At 40.4% G+C, this 16,018-nt stretch overlaps 1 long non-coding RNA gene across 4 annotated transcripts in view; it reads right to left on the reverse strand.

Annotated features, from left to right (window-relative positions):
* The window catches only part of LOC142027374 (uncharacterized), a 97,384-nt gene that overhangs the window by 53,367 nt on the left and 27,999 nt on the right, over nt 1–16,018 (reverse strand). Inside the window, exons 4-5 of one of the 4 annotated variants that reach the window (XR_012649111.1) lie at nt 5,690–5,883; nt 1,146–1,431 (exon numbers count right to left, since the gene is read on the reverse strand). The exons of 2 other annotated variants lie outside the window; for them this stretch is intronic. This is a non-coding gene — a long non-coding RNA (uncharacterized LOC142027374). Of the gene's footprint in view, nt 1–1,145; nt 1,432–5,689; nt 5,884–15,785; nt 15,944–16,018 lie in introns of those variants that run through there. One more of the 4 variants, XR_012649114.1, reaches the window with a different exon arrangement.

The following is a 16,018-nucleotide window of genomic DNA, read 5'->3' on the forward strand; positions in this document are numbered from 1 at the left end:
GAAGCTCTCAATACACAAAGTCAATATCATACAATTATATGGGTTTATGCTGTAAAAATATTGTCATAGAAAAAAATCAGAAGTGTCAGAATCATAGTGCTTAAGGTGCAGATGATAACTAGGCACTTGAATGGGGAACTGAATACTTGCTGACCCATCATGCTGTTGAATGTCTCTACCTTAATTTGAATTATATTTATAGCTCCATATTAGGTATTTACTACAATGCACCAACACAGGAACACTGCCTTTACTTATGCAGCCAGAAGTAAATGCTGAGAATCTTTCTCTCATTTTGTTCTACTTAGAATTGTTCACAAAAGCTCAGACTTCAATTAGCGTTTGTCTGCAGGAGACTCTCTGTAGCTGTATTGAAGTTCTACAGCTTAGCATGCCCTTACTGAATCTTCCAGAAAGGGACTCTAGCTTGTATCCGTATGAGAAAGTAGATAGATACAAAAAACAAATGCTAAGAAACAGTGATGAATATTGCACAAAAATATTGACACGTATTGCTGATCCTCTTTCCGATATCTGGAAGCATATCCAATGAGGCTACGACAATTAACTATTGGAAGATCTGAAAGGAAGCTATCTAAGTGCCCTTGTGCTCACATAATGTATTCAAAATGTCAGTATAAGTTGTGGAGATTCTGTGTAGCTTATTTATAGGTATTCTAAATTACAGAATTTTCTTCACAGACTTGTAAAGGTGCATGAATTCTACTTAACATGAGAAATAAATTTGTTTGCAAAGTTATCATGCAAAGGCAGTTTCACATGCAAAGCTGACTTCACATATAACCTTATGTACAGAGGTATCCAAAATCCTCTCTGTTTATCTAACTGTAATCATAATGTTGATGGGTTGACAATATTTGCATAGAAGAATGTGCAAAAATCCCAGTTTATGAAAAAACTCAGTCATGCTATTGTATATTCAGAGCAGTTTGCATACTGTTATTGCCATAGAAATTTGTTTAATTTTGTCTATATTTCATTAAATCCACATTATTTTAGGGAAAATTCAGCTGGTCCAGATAAGATTTTCTCATTTTAACTTGCAAGAACTATTCCTTTTTTCAACTTAAACTGTGGTGTAAAGCCATCATTGGTCTCTTTATTTAAGATGTATAAAAGCAATACGTAATACAATGGTTTTTAAGAAAAAAAATTTGTGTTTTCTCAGGTATTCCAGGATCGATTACACATGAATACTAAGGTGCTCTTACAGTGCTTGGAACAATTCAAGAATCCTGCAAAGACTTTGGGAATTAGGTCCAGGTATATTTTGTTTTTTCCAGCCATACCAACACAGAATTATAGTTTGCCAGTTTAGTATATTTGGGTGTTTCCTTCTGTGATGAAGTGATCCAGCAGTGCAGCTAAACAGAGCAGGTTCTTCCATGCATTTGCTACACATTAACAGTCCTATTGAAGAATAAAAAAATAATAAGTTGCTTTTGAGTGATATTTTTCATCATTGCCTACTCTGCCAATGTCTTTGGATACCTGTTACCAGGGATAACCAGATTCAGCCCATTTTGCAGCAATCACCAACAGAATCCGACAAGGCACATGCACAGTGGGAATTGCTAGTGATGCATTTTTCAGTATTTGTTCCATTTGATGAAATTAATCTCAACCTTTCTTTACAGGAATCAATGGGGTATTTGACTTAATTGATCTTTCTTGATAAATATGCACACAAGGAGTAGAGTGTGCTTTTGCTAGCTCCAGTTTAACCTTCTAAATTGTGTCTGAAATGCACCCATCTCTTGTAACACCATTTTTACAGATCAGAACACAGAGAAATTGAACAATAAATACCTGAATCAACATTTCCCTTCTCTGCTAAGCTGCTCAAAGGTAACATGGCTTTAAAAGCAAAAGATCTCCCATCATGGCTTCAAACGACAAAAATCACATCCTATGCTCAGTGCTAGGCTATCTCAACATCCACTACCTACACATTTTGAGTTTGACTGTGTTTTGATGAGGTACTGTATTCACACTTGCCCTCAGGTGTAAACAGGAAAGCAACATCACACAGCATAAGCACAACACACATGAATTGTTCCTATTCCTTCTTTAGCTCAAGTTTTCACCCTGGGCCATTTTCAAGGTCTTGTTTTTCTGTCTCTAATGCTTTTGTTACTGTTAATGTGGCCAGCTTTTTTAAAAGGATTATGGAAAAGGATAAGTGTTAATATATTTTATAGTCAAGAGTTTGCTTATCAGATCCAGTTTTCTGTTTTGTGGGAAATCTCCTCTGGAATGCCTTAGAGCATCTTTGAGCAGAGACAGTAAAAGGCACCAGATGTAAAAATCTAATGCCATCTTGGTGTCCAATATTTTTGGCACTGATTTGTATAATCCACTTGATGGCTATTTTAGAGTAAGTGTAAAAAAAGAAACTGAGTGTCCTCATTATACTTTGCCTTCCTGAATATGATTTAGTAAACCTACGCTTTCTATTAATTTACAGGAACATGTGACATTCCTTGGTTTGATACTTAACCTGCATCATTGTAAAATTTGGTGGTTGTATTAATCCCTGAGAAGTGAAGTGTCCTTGTCTTGCTACAGAAATGATCTTATTAGTAAGCAAAGGCCTGGCCAAAGGGGTAAACTCTGCACAATTAATCACTGGCAACTCCAGCTTCTTCCTGGCAACTCTGATTGCTTAGATCAGAAGACAGAACACACCCTTGTGCCAAACCCCAGCTTTAATATTCATGCTTCCCTCCACCACAATCTATGCCTTAAGGCTAAAATATACCTGTGTGCAAAGACCCAGCACAAAGTTCACATGCCACTTACACCTTCAAAGTGACTTGAGAAGAGCCCTGGCCTTGTGGAGTCTCTCTCTGCAGAGAGGAGTATGGTAAGCACTGAACGGTGTAGCACAATGACAGTCTGAAAGTTACTTTGATGATTTCCTTTCTCTCTTTCATCTTCCCATGAAATTCATAGCATTTTCCTTTAAAATCTATCTCTCTCTGACAAGCTTTTTTTGGATCACTAAAAATTATGTTGTCACAATAGAATGCATATTCTATTGAACAATTGTGTGTAAAAATCACATTTCTTTATCACAGCTGTGGGATGTAGTGGGGAACTAACAAAACACTTCTTGGCAGAACAGTACTTTCACTTAACTCTGCAGTAATAGATTTTGGCTGGTGTTCCTAGACTTGAAGAACTGCTGTTGTTTGACAGTGCAAATACATCAGCGCATACATTCCTCTACTCTCCACCATGCCAAAACTCATTTACTCTTCCCAAACGATCTTCTCCCAACATTAGAATTCCCTTTTCTCTGAGCTTTCTAGCTTCTCCTAACTCACTCACTCTCTTCTAACCCTTATAGACATTCACCTGCTCACTATCTCCTGTCTTTTACCCATCACTCTTACTTAGATCTGTTATTCTCCCTGCACAAGCTCCAGTCTCGCTGCTAATCTCTCCTTTCAGCACATCAGCTTGTTTCACTCCTTTCATCTTCCTGCTACTCCATCATGCCAGCATGTGGTCCCCAGACCAAGGATTTGCCCCCCCCCCCCCCCGCCCCCTCCATTTACACCTGTCACCCTCAGGTTTCCTTTGCCCTTCTGTAACATACTCTGAGGATGTGCATGCAGCACACACACACAAAAAAGCTCTCACACACATAATCGTAAACAGACTCATTTCTAGGGGAGATATATTATAAAAAATAGAACAAGGTACGGGGAGCATTCAGACTGTTTCAGAAACCTTCCTGCTGGAATCCAGCAGGTACCTCCAGTTAAACCTGTAGAGAGACTCAAGAGCAATTTTTAATAAATCTATATATGCACTGTGTGCAATAGAGTTTTAGGTGTGCTAGGTGCCATTAAAACAAGAAAAGACATAATCTCACTAAGCCTATAGTTTCAAATTTCTTTTGATTGATATTCTGTTACTTCAAAAGCCAACAAATCATGCTTGAGACCACTGTCCTAGTCAAACACCAGCCCATAAATGCAACAGTGTAACCAATTGAACATAAATATTTATTTGAACTTCAAAAGAGTTTGCTGACTCTTGTGACTGAAAATTGGTTACAATTTTCTCTTCTGCAGGAAGCACAGTTTACTTTTGCAGGTCTCCCCAGAATGCAGATGTAGACATTTCTGAGATGCTGATGACTGATTTATAAAATCAGCAAATGGTCCGTTCAATCCTTTGATGTGGATTCCAGTGCCTTACCAGTTTCTGCAGGGTCAGCCTGCAATGTCAGGTGTGAATGTCTTAGCCTACTGAAACATCTAGTGCCATTAAAACCAACTAACTACTACCCTGCATGTTGCCTGCTTTCTAGGACAGACTTCCATTGGCCATAACAGATCTCATTTAGATTTTTATTCTTATTGTGTTAGAAATTACAAAGTGCTCTATACAGACACAGGTTTGGAATAGACTGCAAATTGAAAAAAGAAATGCAAACCCAAGATAATTACTTATGTAAGTGAATTTGTCTCATGAGGACCTATAGAGACAGATGTAGCAGGAAGCATGTGAGACCCAGCACCTGGTGTAAGATTTGCCTTATAGGCTGGAAAAGCAATGAAAGGACGTACACAGCTGATACTAGTATTCATCACATCTATCAATTCAGTGAGAGGGAAGGAAATAGAGAATGATGGAAGAAAAAACAGAAACTAAAGCAGAGAATACTATGAGACCTTGTTCAAAAAAATATATGTTAAGAAACATTTATTGAATAGGAAGTAGCTCAAAATCTTTCAGACTAACTCCCTGAGGCTGACCATGGTGGCTTAAGTATGGGTTTGCTGCCAGAGAGAATGGAAAAAAGATATTGTGCAGCTTGGAAATGCATTGCCTCTTACCATAGCATTTCCATAAGTCTTAGAGCACAGTTCTCGATACTGGTTCACAGCACATCTTCCAGCTGCCAGGAGAGAGCGCTAAGGTTTGGTCTCGTACGAGTGAGGGGGAAGATACCCTCAGCATTTCCTATTGTAACTAACTGTGCCACTTAGGCAAGTTATGAAAAAACGTTATGACACTGGGAAAAGATCCTAGGACAAATACATTGGTCCCTCATTGGCTGTGCAGGCTGTTAGGCCGCCCAGTAAAGCTGAGTCCAACAGAGATGGATAAGATTTCAAATACCCATGCATGCCATGTCCTCTTTGCTATCTCTGTGCAGCTCCAAGCTGAGTATGCACCACTACTCATCAATATCCCACGCAGGGACAGGGAACACAGGCACGTCGCTCCTGGTCCCGGACTGCAGGACCTCAGATCAGTGTCACAGTCCCTGGGACCCCAGTAGAGGACTTTAGATCTAGTTGCTTCAATGACACAGATTTTCAAAGGGGGAATGAAATTTAGAGAGCAGCAAAGGATGTTCAAAGCCTAGCTGACCTCCACTATGGGGATGAGATGAAAAACCTCCATCTCTTGACTCCTTTAAGTATGAGCCAGGGAAAAAAACTATCAATAAAAAGACATCAGAGTAGACAGTCCTGCATAATGCTGGCTAATTTAGCTGAAAGTGATATCCATTTTTAATCCACTAGGTAGCATGTCATTCCAGGCCTTTTATATCTGAGCAGGAGTCCTCCATGGCAGGAGACACGCTCCTTTGGAACTAACTGAAAAAGTAGGATGGTTTCCTCTTTTGGAAAAGCCCACTTACATTCCTGTAAGTCTTCCTTGAGTACCTCAAGAGCCCTCAAGATCACTCCAACTGGAGGAACGAAAGGAACATTGAAGGTTTACTATAATCCTATTCCTTGAGAGCAGGAGAAAACATCAGATGTGGCTGCAGCTTTCAATGCATTGTTAATACAAAGCACTTGGCAGCATTTGTTTCTGTGAGATAAATTTGATCTGTGAACACAAAAGAAAGAGAAGGAAGACAGCTGGTCAGACTGGTCACAGGAATACCTGCTGAGCCCAATTAAAAGCCAATATTTTTACACAGAGACCCATGAAATGTGAACATAAAACAAAGCGTAAAGAGTAGTAAATACCTGAAGAAAATTTATTCAGTTACCAATCTCAATGAACAATTGTAATGCAAACTACAGCAGCAGTTCAGCAACAATGCAGACTAATTAAAGATATTAAACCATGTAAACAAATCTCTTATCAAATAAAGCAGGCACTAAAGGAGATCCTGAGGCATTTACTGTGCCACTGGTTTTTCTGCAGGGGTTTTCAATCTGTAAATGCCTAAATGCTTCCCAGGGAAGCTGGACACCTTGCACAGCAAGACTGATCCTCCTGCCAGCAGGCTCTCTTTACTTAGGTACCTTATGTGGACTATGTGGATGTAACTTCTAGGCTTACAGGACTGGGATATACACACATACACACACACACACAAAAAAGGGGGGGGTGGGAAACCTCTGGTTTGGTGGCTCAAGTCAACAAAATAGAGAATAATCACTCGTGCAAATAGGGTGCAACTGCAGGCCTGCAATCTGCACACTGCCAGAGCTCCATTAATCTTCTGGGGGCTGTACTCAAGAGAATGGGAAATCTGTGACATGACATGTAACAGCAGCTAGGCAGAACAGTAAAATGAACCAGAAGAGGTCACACAAAGCTCTCACATTCAAAATATGTGTTTTCGTGACAAAAAGGTCCCTATGCCAGCTCAGGACTGACTTACTCCCAGACTCCTGAAGAATAATTTGATGTGGGCACAGGGACTAAAGGTGAAAACTGAGATGCAACCAAGTGCCCAATGCAGGCACCTAAATTAAGCAGGTGACACAGGAGTTCTCGTTTGCCTTTTAAAAATGCATCATTACCAAAAGTAATAATTAAAAAAAGTCAGCCAGGCTTCTTTGTGGCCTTTAGTAGGGGTTTGTCACACAAGGACTGTAGAAGTACATCAGTTCAGAGTATAAATTAAGATCATTAACCTTTCACCCTGTGTGAGGACTCCCATTCACTCCTGTACAGTTGTTCTTCAATCACAGTAAATTATATTTCCCCTGAGTAGGAGAAAGCTGCTGCAATCTAATAATGTTACACCTGAATGGGAGCTTCCACAGCAGTGTAATGTGGTTTAATTCAACACTTCATCTTCACACCCTCAGTAGTTTTGCCTTCGCTTTCCTGAAAAGAAATTACTTTAGTGAGTGAACTGGCCAATGCAGTAGCTTGCTTTGCCAGACAAAACAGGTGATGCCTGCATCTGTGGAGGGAAGAAAGGTGGTGGCTAGGAAAAGAAGTGGATCACAGAATCTGGAAGCAGGCGTGCAGCTTTCCTCCAGCCTCATGGAAAGGCCCCATGAAAAGACATGAATGCCTTCAGCTCCACTATCTCATGGCAGAGCACCCTGTCTGTCCCCACGGAGGCTCAGGGAGCCGCACTGCTGGTGCAGTGATAGCAGATTCTGTTTAGCTCACTAGGTCAGGGTGAACTGCATGAGGGCAGCTAAAGTATCTTCAGAGCCTGAGGAGATCCGTGGCACTTTGCAGCATGCTTTTCCAAAAAACAGCTCTGTGACTTCACAAGGAAGTAGGGAGGGAGGAAATTACCCTAAAAACTCAGTACACTAGGACTCAGTCTGTATTTTCCTTTCCCTTACAGAAGGGGGGAAATGCAGGTCAGCCTACTCTATACTGAGCATCTCTTTTGGTAGCTGCAACTAGACTTAGGTCACTCAGCTTATATCCTTGGTTATTCAATTGTTCTTCAAGAGTGTTCCTTTATTTTATGCAGCTGACATCCTCCTTTGCTTTCCCCCTTCCCGCACCCCAGATTTCTGGGACAAAGCACCACTCTGATATACCATCCTACTCACACAGAATTCCTGTAAGCAACATTTACATAATCACCAAATGATCAATTCATCCCTGATAGACCTAAGTCTTTCTTTAATCAAATCTGTAGTTCCTCGGTCATGTCTTCCTTCTTAACCAGGCCAGACTTATCTCAAAATGTCAAGAGCCATTGTGACTATTTAATTATTCTACCTTATCAGTCTTTTAAGAATGACTTCAAAAATCACTGAAGATTCCACTTTGAAACCATACTGTCAACCAAGAAAGAAAAAAATAAGCATGCAAAAGAATTGAAATAAGAAAACTTACTCCGTGCAGAAAGTTCACTCAGAACTTGCTTTGTTATTTGTAGTTTGCCATATCCTACCTTGCCAAGCATAAATACATACTTACATAAAGACTGAACAGAGAACAACCTCAACAAGAACAACTGGCAGAAGGTCCTTTTCTACATCTTTCCAAATCTTTCCCAGTCCCATATGGTTTTTTTCCACCTCTGCTTTTCCAGTTTAGGAAGCATGCCATGTACTTTGATTGTCAGTCCAAAAAATCCCTTTATCATCTCAGTGTTGTTAACAGCAATCAGACTCTGAATGTGATAAAAATAACCAATGCATTTGTACACGTCTTTCTTTTCAGACTAGTGTAATTCACTGACACATTGGCTACATGCAAAAGCTGCATTTGTTCAACCACACTAAAGAATGACAACCCTTTCCTTGAGCTGTAATGGTGAAAATGCTCGTTTATGCCTGTCTCTGTCTCAAGGATTGAGCAAATGTAAAGACTGTCATGAATTAGGGTTTTAGCTGTGCTTACTAATATTTATCAAAGATTTCCTACCAGAGAGTATCTTATGAAAGAATCTGTTGAAGAAAACAAACTGTCCCTTAACTGATTTCCACAGGACTCCAGCCAGACCTTGTTGTGGGTTGACACATATGTCCTACTGAACATACTCAGAGCCATTCAAGATGCTTAAAATAAATGCCATAGCCTTTAACAGATGTTAGAGTATTTGCATTAACTTTTCTATTTCTTAATTATCCATGCAACAGGTTCTTTTGTATTGATTAACTTCTGTTGACTGGGAGGAGCATTGCTGTGTTAGATATTATGGAGAATTAAAAATAACTCATCTCCTCTACAAAATAAAGCTGGTGGAAGTAAAGGAAGAATGTCAAAAACCTAACAGTTTGTTTGTTTGTCATATGTACCCATCTGTCATTCCAGTTGTTTTATGCTGACATTATTTTCCTTTATATATGCAATAATTCTTACAGAGAATGCATTATCTTCTATACAGAGAGATCCCATATAGTTTTTGTGGAAAGATCCTACCTAAAGTATACATTTGCACCTGACTATAGCATCAAAGGGAAAACACTTTCTTTCATTTCCTCCTCTTGTCCTCCTATCACTTTTAAGCTGAGAATTGACCCTTGTTTTTTTTTCCATATTTGCAAAATGCAAAAGCCTGTTTTTAGAATTCCAAGAGATTTTCCTGCTGGAAAATCACACTGCAAACTTAGGATGTTTCTGCTGCCTGTTATGGGAAGCATCTGTATGCAGAATAAAACAATGTCCCCGTTCCAAGCATACTGGAACTGCACAAATCAATACACTGTTAAAATCATCAGATTTGTTTCATATCATTAGTTCACTGTTTGCAGCTAGAAGATGAACAAATGCCACACTCTCAGCAAGAAGAATAGACAGCGTTTCTTCAAAATACATTGATTGGTTTGTTAAATGTTTGAGAAAGGATTTGATGTATTTAATTGAAAAAGCATTCCCCTTACTATACCGGTTTGCTGCATGAGGTTAGGAGAATTTTTTTGTGCAAAACTTTAGCAACCCAATTTTGTTACAGAAATAGCTTAATTTCTATGATTAAGCCTGTGTGTACCACCCTCTTCTTTGTCCAGCTGCTAAGGCTGGCTAATAAAGCTGGTTTTGCTCAGAAATGTGGTAAGCCACCTCTGACTCTATGGTCCCAAACCCTCTACAGGAAAAGGGGAAGCAGTACATGACAGAGCTGCTGTTTTCATTCCCAGGGCTTCAATTAAGGACAGAAAATGGTGCCTTTCAGAGCAGAGGGAATGGCTGTCCAGTAAATAAATACATGCTGAAAACTAACATACTGTGATAGAGGCTGATAGCAACGAACACAATACACACTGCAACAGTAGCAGCATAACAGTGGTCTGCATATACGCAGGACTGCCCCTGGACTTCTGCAGGCTCACCAAGGAGACCAGCTATTGGGGGACTGAAAGATGAATGGTGAGTGACAAGCACTTAGGGAAGAAGACACTTCAGAGGAGTTGGGAGAAAGTCTGTACAACCTTGATGGCATGGAAAATTATCTTACAGCCTGTAATACTGGATTTACTAGTGGTTTTCCCCAAGCTGTGTCAGGGTAGCAATAGAGATGCTCAGCCCCTCGAGCAGCCGCAACAGGAGTGAGTCAGGCACTAACAGCCTTAGTTGTCCTCCTTTCCTCAGGAGAACATCAATTTGCTGCTGGCTGTAACTATCTTCTCAGCTCTGTGCAGATGACCAACAGCTTGCCTGGGAACATAACCCAGATTTTGAGCAGTGTAACTGTCATGTAGGCAGATACTGTCCTCGTGTGCAAAGACCAAAAGATGGGTCCCAGAGGGAGCACAGCCAGGATTGCTTCAGGCCTTTCAATAATAGAGCTCAACAGGACCCATGGCTACCACCAACAAACATGAAAAGTCTGCTCACCACCAGTGATGTCCCTCAGGGCATCAGCATGCCTCTGAGGCGGATCTCAAGAGGAGCCAGTATGGCTGAGTTAGTGCTGATTAGGGAGTAGAAATCCTTCGAAGAACTAGCTGAACGGAAGACTGGCCTTATCCTCCATACAGCATCTCTCAAAGTGCATCGAGTTAAGCCCTTGGGATATTTGTATTAAGCCTGGAAGAAGGCCTTTTATCACTTCCAGCTGAGCAGGAGTCATCCCTTCTCCTCAGATAAGCAATGGTCATAATGACCCAGGCACGATCACTTCTGAGCTGGATTACTCTAATTCACTCTATTGAAGGCTGGATGCAGGCTGTGCCAAACTTCTCCATTTCTCAGGCTGTGACGTGTAAATGAAGGCCCTGCTTAGTTTTATCCGCTGAATTCCGGTTATTTTAGAAGACAGCTAACAGCTTTGCTCCTTGTACTCCACACAACTACTCTGTGCACCAAACAATCTGTAAACAGCTAATATGCCTAAGAAACCAGTTTTCAGCCCACCACCTGCCCAGAGACTTCCCTGGGGCAGTGAAGCTCCATGCAGGCATGTGACAGCCAAAACTAAGAGATGCTCAGATGAGAAGCACCAGGTCTAGCACAAGGCACTATAAAAATACAGTTAAATGCAGAGTCTCACAGTTTTTAGGGAACTTTTAGAAATTCGGAAAACAACTTCTCTGTTCTGGTGGTGCTGGGAATACTTTGTATAAATGAACAGCACCTTACCCCCAGAGATTTCATAGCCTTTTCCAAAGTTTGTGTGGATTTGCCCACACAATGGAAGACACCTCTGAACTTGGAAAGGGAATTATTTTGCACTAGTGACACAAAAAGGATTTTTTAAAGAAAGAAAACCTTACTTTTTGAAACTACAGGGCAGATTTTCACAGGTAGGAATGTACCACAGGAAGTGGGGCCACAACTCTTCTCCCACATAACTCCTGCCAGTTGATGGGTGCTGTGATCTGCAAGGCAAGGGCACTTGGTGTCTGACAGGACCTGCCCATGACTAGTCCTAAGCCATTGGCCCATGCAATAGATTTGCTGGTTTCTTTGAAATGAACTCCAGGATCTCCATTAGCTGTGCAGTTTATAATGGAGTCAGAAGTTTATCCATAAAAATCATCTCCCTTGGCTACTGTGCCTGGAGGACATCTTCTTTGCAAGTATCAAACACAGTGTTACAAGGGCATGAGGCAGAGTAATACATGAGCTGAGAACATCATCTTTAAAGGTCGTGTGGATGGTTTCCAAGCAGATAACCAATCTCTCTCCAAGTCCAGCAGACCAATTTGGTTTCAAACCTCATCTTTCGCTTGAGATGAAAGTAAGAAGTTACAAAAGCATCTCTTACTGTGTCAAGCCCTTGTTCTCGCAAAAGGTATCACTTACATAGCAAGGACTTAGGGCAGCACTTCCAACAGTACAGTCCTTTTCATCTGCATGTATTACCTTCCATGACTTCTTTTCTTTTTTTTAAATTTACCTGAGTACTTTCTCCTGTTGCCTTTAAAACTCCCATTTATGTAAGTAACCTATGGCATTTTCAGGTTTTCTGTTTCTTTCTCTCTCCCCATTTCAACTGTTTTAGACATCTGTCCTGTGAATGTTCTTTGCACATTTCAGAAATAAGGTAAAAACCCTGCAGCAAGTCAACAGCAGATACCACTAAATGGAGATACTTGTTCCACACCATAATGATATGGCACAAGTAAGCAGCAAAACTTTTTCCTGTACCCAGGCTCTTACTTAGTCTATGTGGGGCACCTCAGTGGAGAGGCTTGAACTAAGGGGCACAATGCCCTGTGATAGTGAGGACTGGAGTTGTGCTGATTTGGGGGAAAGAGAGGGATCAGAGATGATCGTGGTTATGAGATATTTTAAGTCATTAGAGGGCGTTATAAGAAGGTAATTGTGTTGCTGTGCTGCAACAAGAAAGCAACTGTGAAACACACTGGAGATATTATTTCCTCCACCACAGGCTTTGGTGTTTAGTATCAACAATTAATATAAATAATTTTAATCCTTCAGTTTAATTAAAGATAAAGTGGACTTTCAGGTACATCTCCTCCTGTACAATCACAAATACCTGACAAACAATAAGTAATTTTGACAAATTTTCTGCTTAACAAATGAACTAGAAGCCAAGTAGATCCTGCTAGATATAACTGAGTTGTAGTCCCTCCACAAGGACATTCAAACCTCAGATATGTTGTTATCCCATTCCCAAAGGAAATTAAGAACATTTACAGCTAACCAGTGCTATGACTTATGCAGTTAGCAAGCAACTTAATGGGCTATAGCTTGAAGAGGATGAACAGCCCAGTTCCCTCAACAGCTTACCTTCAAGTTGCTGGCACACAGGACAGTGGGTGCCACTGGGTGTGCCTTGCTCTTTTTATCTATGCTATCTTAAACTATCACAGATAAACCAGCACAACACTGTAACAGCACCTTCATTCAGCTGCAGGGAGACACCCTTCAGTAAGTGGTAAGCACCACCTCTCTTCATTTCCAGAAGTAAAAAGCTTAATAATAGGGAAGGCCATTCCTAGATTTCTGCTTATTTTGACACACTGTCTATATTCCTTTCTGCTACTGAAATCAGAAAGGATCTTTCCTGTGGAGAATCAAAACCTTCTACACAGGCTACATTTTTTCTTAACAAAGTAGTTGTTGCTACTGTTGTCAAGCAAAGAGACCTCACCAGTCAGCTGCACTTCAAATCCTTGGGCTGAAGAGGTCTCAAGTGGCTGGTGGTCTCAGCGGTATAACCTAGTGGGGTGAGGATCCTGGCTGCTTAAAGTGCTGGAAACACCACTTCCTTTTGCAGCACTAGAGGAAGAAAAATTAAATCTAAAGACTGAAGTACTCACCGAGTAGCATTTCCTATCAATATGGGCCTTGAAGCTGTCTAACTCAGATCCAGAAAAACTGCTGTCTCCAAAATTCCTTCAATCCCTGAGGTCTGTAGCTAGAGAAAGCTAAAAATGTCCCTAAAAATGCAAGGAGCCAGTAAGGTTCATCAATCATTCTCGACAGTATTCTCAGCTGCCTTTTGCGTATCCATTGAAGGTACCTAGCAGGAAAGTATAGTGTAGGCACTGAGCAATGCTCCAGTTGATTAGAAGTGCCAGTACATGAGGCAAATGCAGACACTATGACTTGATCAGCACTAATTTGAACCGTATATTTTGGGGGAATACCCATAGGTCCATTTGTTCTGGAGAGATACTTAATTACTGAATTAATTTTTCCTATCAGAATTATATTACAAGCTATCTATGTAATGTAAACCTTACAAAATGGAAACTGAATAACTACATTTTGGCTCATGTTAGCACTAATCATTGTCTGTGACTGCTTTAACAGGCTGGCCATCACAAAATAGATCATATATCACAGTAAAAAAGCCCCAGATAAAGATTTGAAGATAGAGGGTGTCTTTTCAAAGTATTTGAATAATCTTATTTCCTGTCTGATTCTCCTCTCAGGTACACTAATCTGTTGCTCTGTAGCTCAGCTGTTGGTACTATTAAGCAGAAAAGCCCCAGATGCAGCTGTGGTTTCCTTGGCATACCCAGGAGGACAGAGGAGAAGCAGGATAAACTCCCTCCTCTGTTTTACTCCTTCCTCATCCAGACTGCTGGTGGAGTTGTCCTTAGCTCTTGCAAAGGTAAGAGAAGCCCTAATGCTTTTTCAGTTGCAGTAGCATCATCTGCCAGCTCTGTACCATCCAAGCAGACTCTTGTTCAAGGGTCTCCTGTCCCGATAATGCTATTTTTTTTTAAATAGCTGTATCACAAAAGAAAGCACAAAAAAAGAAGCCAGGTCTGAGAAATTTACTCCAAAAGGTTTGTTTGATAAACAGTGGGATAAAACACACCTAAGAAACAAAGCTAAAGACACCTAAAAAAGAAGTCTCATGGCCTCTGCCTAGTGGCCTCTTTAAGGTCTCTCTCAGCATTGTCCTTTTCCACCACACATTTTAAATCATTTTTCCAGAAGTTAATAATTTGTAGCTCCTAGTGCTGAAGGGTTGCAGTGCATCATCTGAGAAGATAAAAATTTTACAGCCAAATGAGGAGGATAAAGGTATTTTCATAATCAGTTCCTGGTCAATTCCCTACAACCATGGCTAACACTACAACTGAGGAATCTGTGTTGGGTTTAATTAATTTAGTATAGTGCAATAGAGGGATTCTGTAATCTGTACTTCAAAAATTTGGTGAAGATTGTAATAAAACCTAAGCTGTTTGTTTTACACTGTTGTTAGCCCTCTGCTGTTCTTTGATGTCTATTTGGATAGAGGGTCTTCACAGCTCATCAGCAGCTGTTAAGTGCAAAAGCAATGGTTGCTCTCCTGGTTGTGGACTCTCTTCTTGCCTTAGGTCAAGAAGTCCAGGATCTGGTCTGAGAAGCTAAGATTGAACAGTCTGGAGTTGCATGATGACACCTATTTTGTAGCTTACCACAGTCAGAAACACATAGGCTATATCTTATATCACCTAATCCATAAGTCACATTTTCCTACAGTTCTAAAAGTGATGTATGCCATTAGCATAGGTGCCTTACAGGCTTACACTTGACTACTGCTTGTCAGAAAGTCTCCAGTGCCAGTCCAGCTACCTCTCCTATAAAACATAGAGGTAGCCTTTGATTTTTGTTCTTCTACCATTGGCATCCCTAATACATGGTCTTCAAAAAAAGAACACTTCACATAGCAATTTGAGATAAATGAAGTCTGCAGCACACTGCACATAACATCTGTCTCAAAATCCTCAAGAAAATAGCCATAAATAGCACATCTACATGATGGAGTTTTGTTTACAAGTGATACTGATGATGGTGGCAGTAATAACAACAACAGTTGCCATGATAGGCAAGGTTTGAGCCAAGAGAAAGAGACTTCCTGAAAGTTCTGCACTGGAAATAAAGGTTGTAAAGTCAACTCAACTCCTTTTTTAGCTGGGACTGGCAATATCAGATACAGTATTAGACACTTATTGTAATGATGAATGTCTTGACACTATGGGTTAAATAACATTTTTAAAATCTTGGCTTCTGCTTTTCTTTGAGATATTAGAGGTTATTAAAGTACATTGCAATCACTTGCCAAATTTTATAATCTGTCATGAACAGGTTTCTGGAATTGCATGAGACTGCAGTGGATGGATGAAGAGTATGCTTACCGGTTTCCTCTGTCTTGGACAAAAGCTCTTCCACATAAATCTGCAGAAAACTCCTTCAAGAAGTATGAATATAGTTGGCTAATTAGTCCAGCCTGGTGATCCCAAGATGTCCTGTTCTCTATGGGTTGCCTATAAGGGAAACTAGGATTTGAACTACCTGAGATCAGAATTTGATGCCCAGGATCCTAAGAAAAAGGAAGAATGGAGGCAACTTGTAATTTGGTCTGCTTCACCGCAAACAAAATGATTTTATAACATCT

The sequence above is a fragment of the Buteo buteo genome, chromosome Z, assembly GCF_964188355.1.
Source record: "Buteo buteo chromosome Z, bButBut1.hap1.1, whole genome shotgun sequence".
In the NCBI taxonomy this organism is placed as follows: Eukaryota; Metazoa; Chordata; class Aves; order Accipitriformes; family Accipitridae; genus Buteo; species Buteo buteo.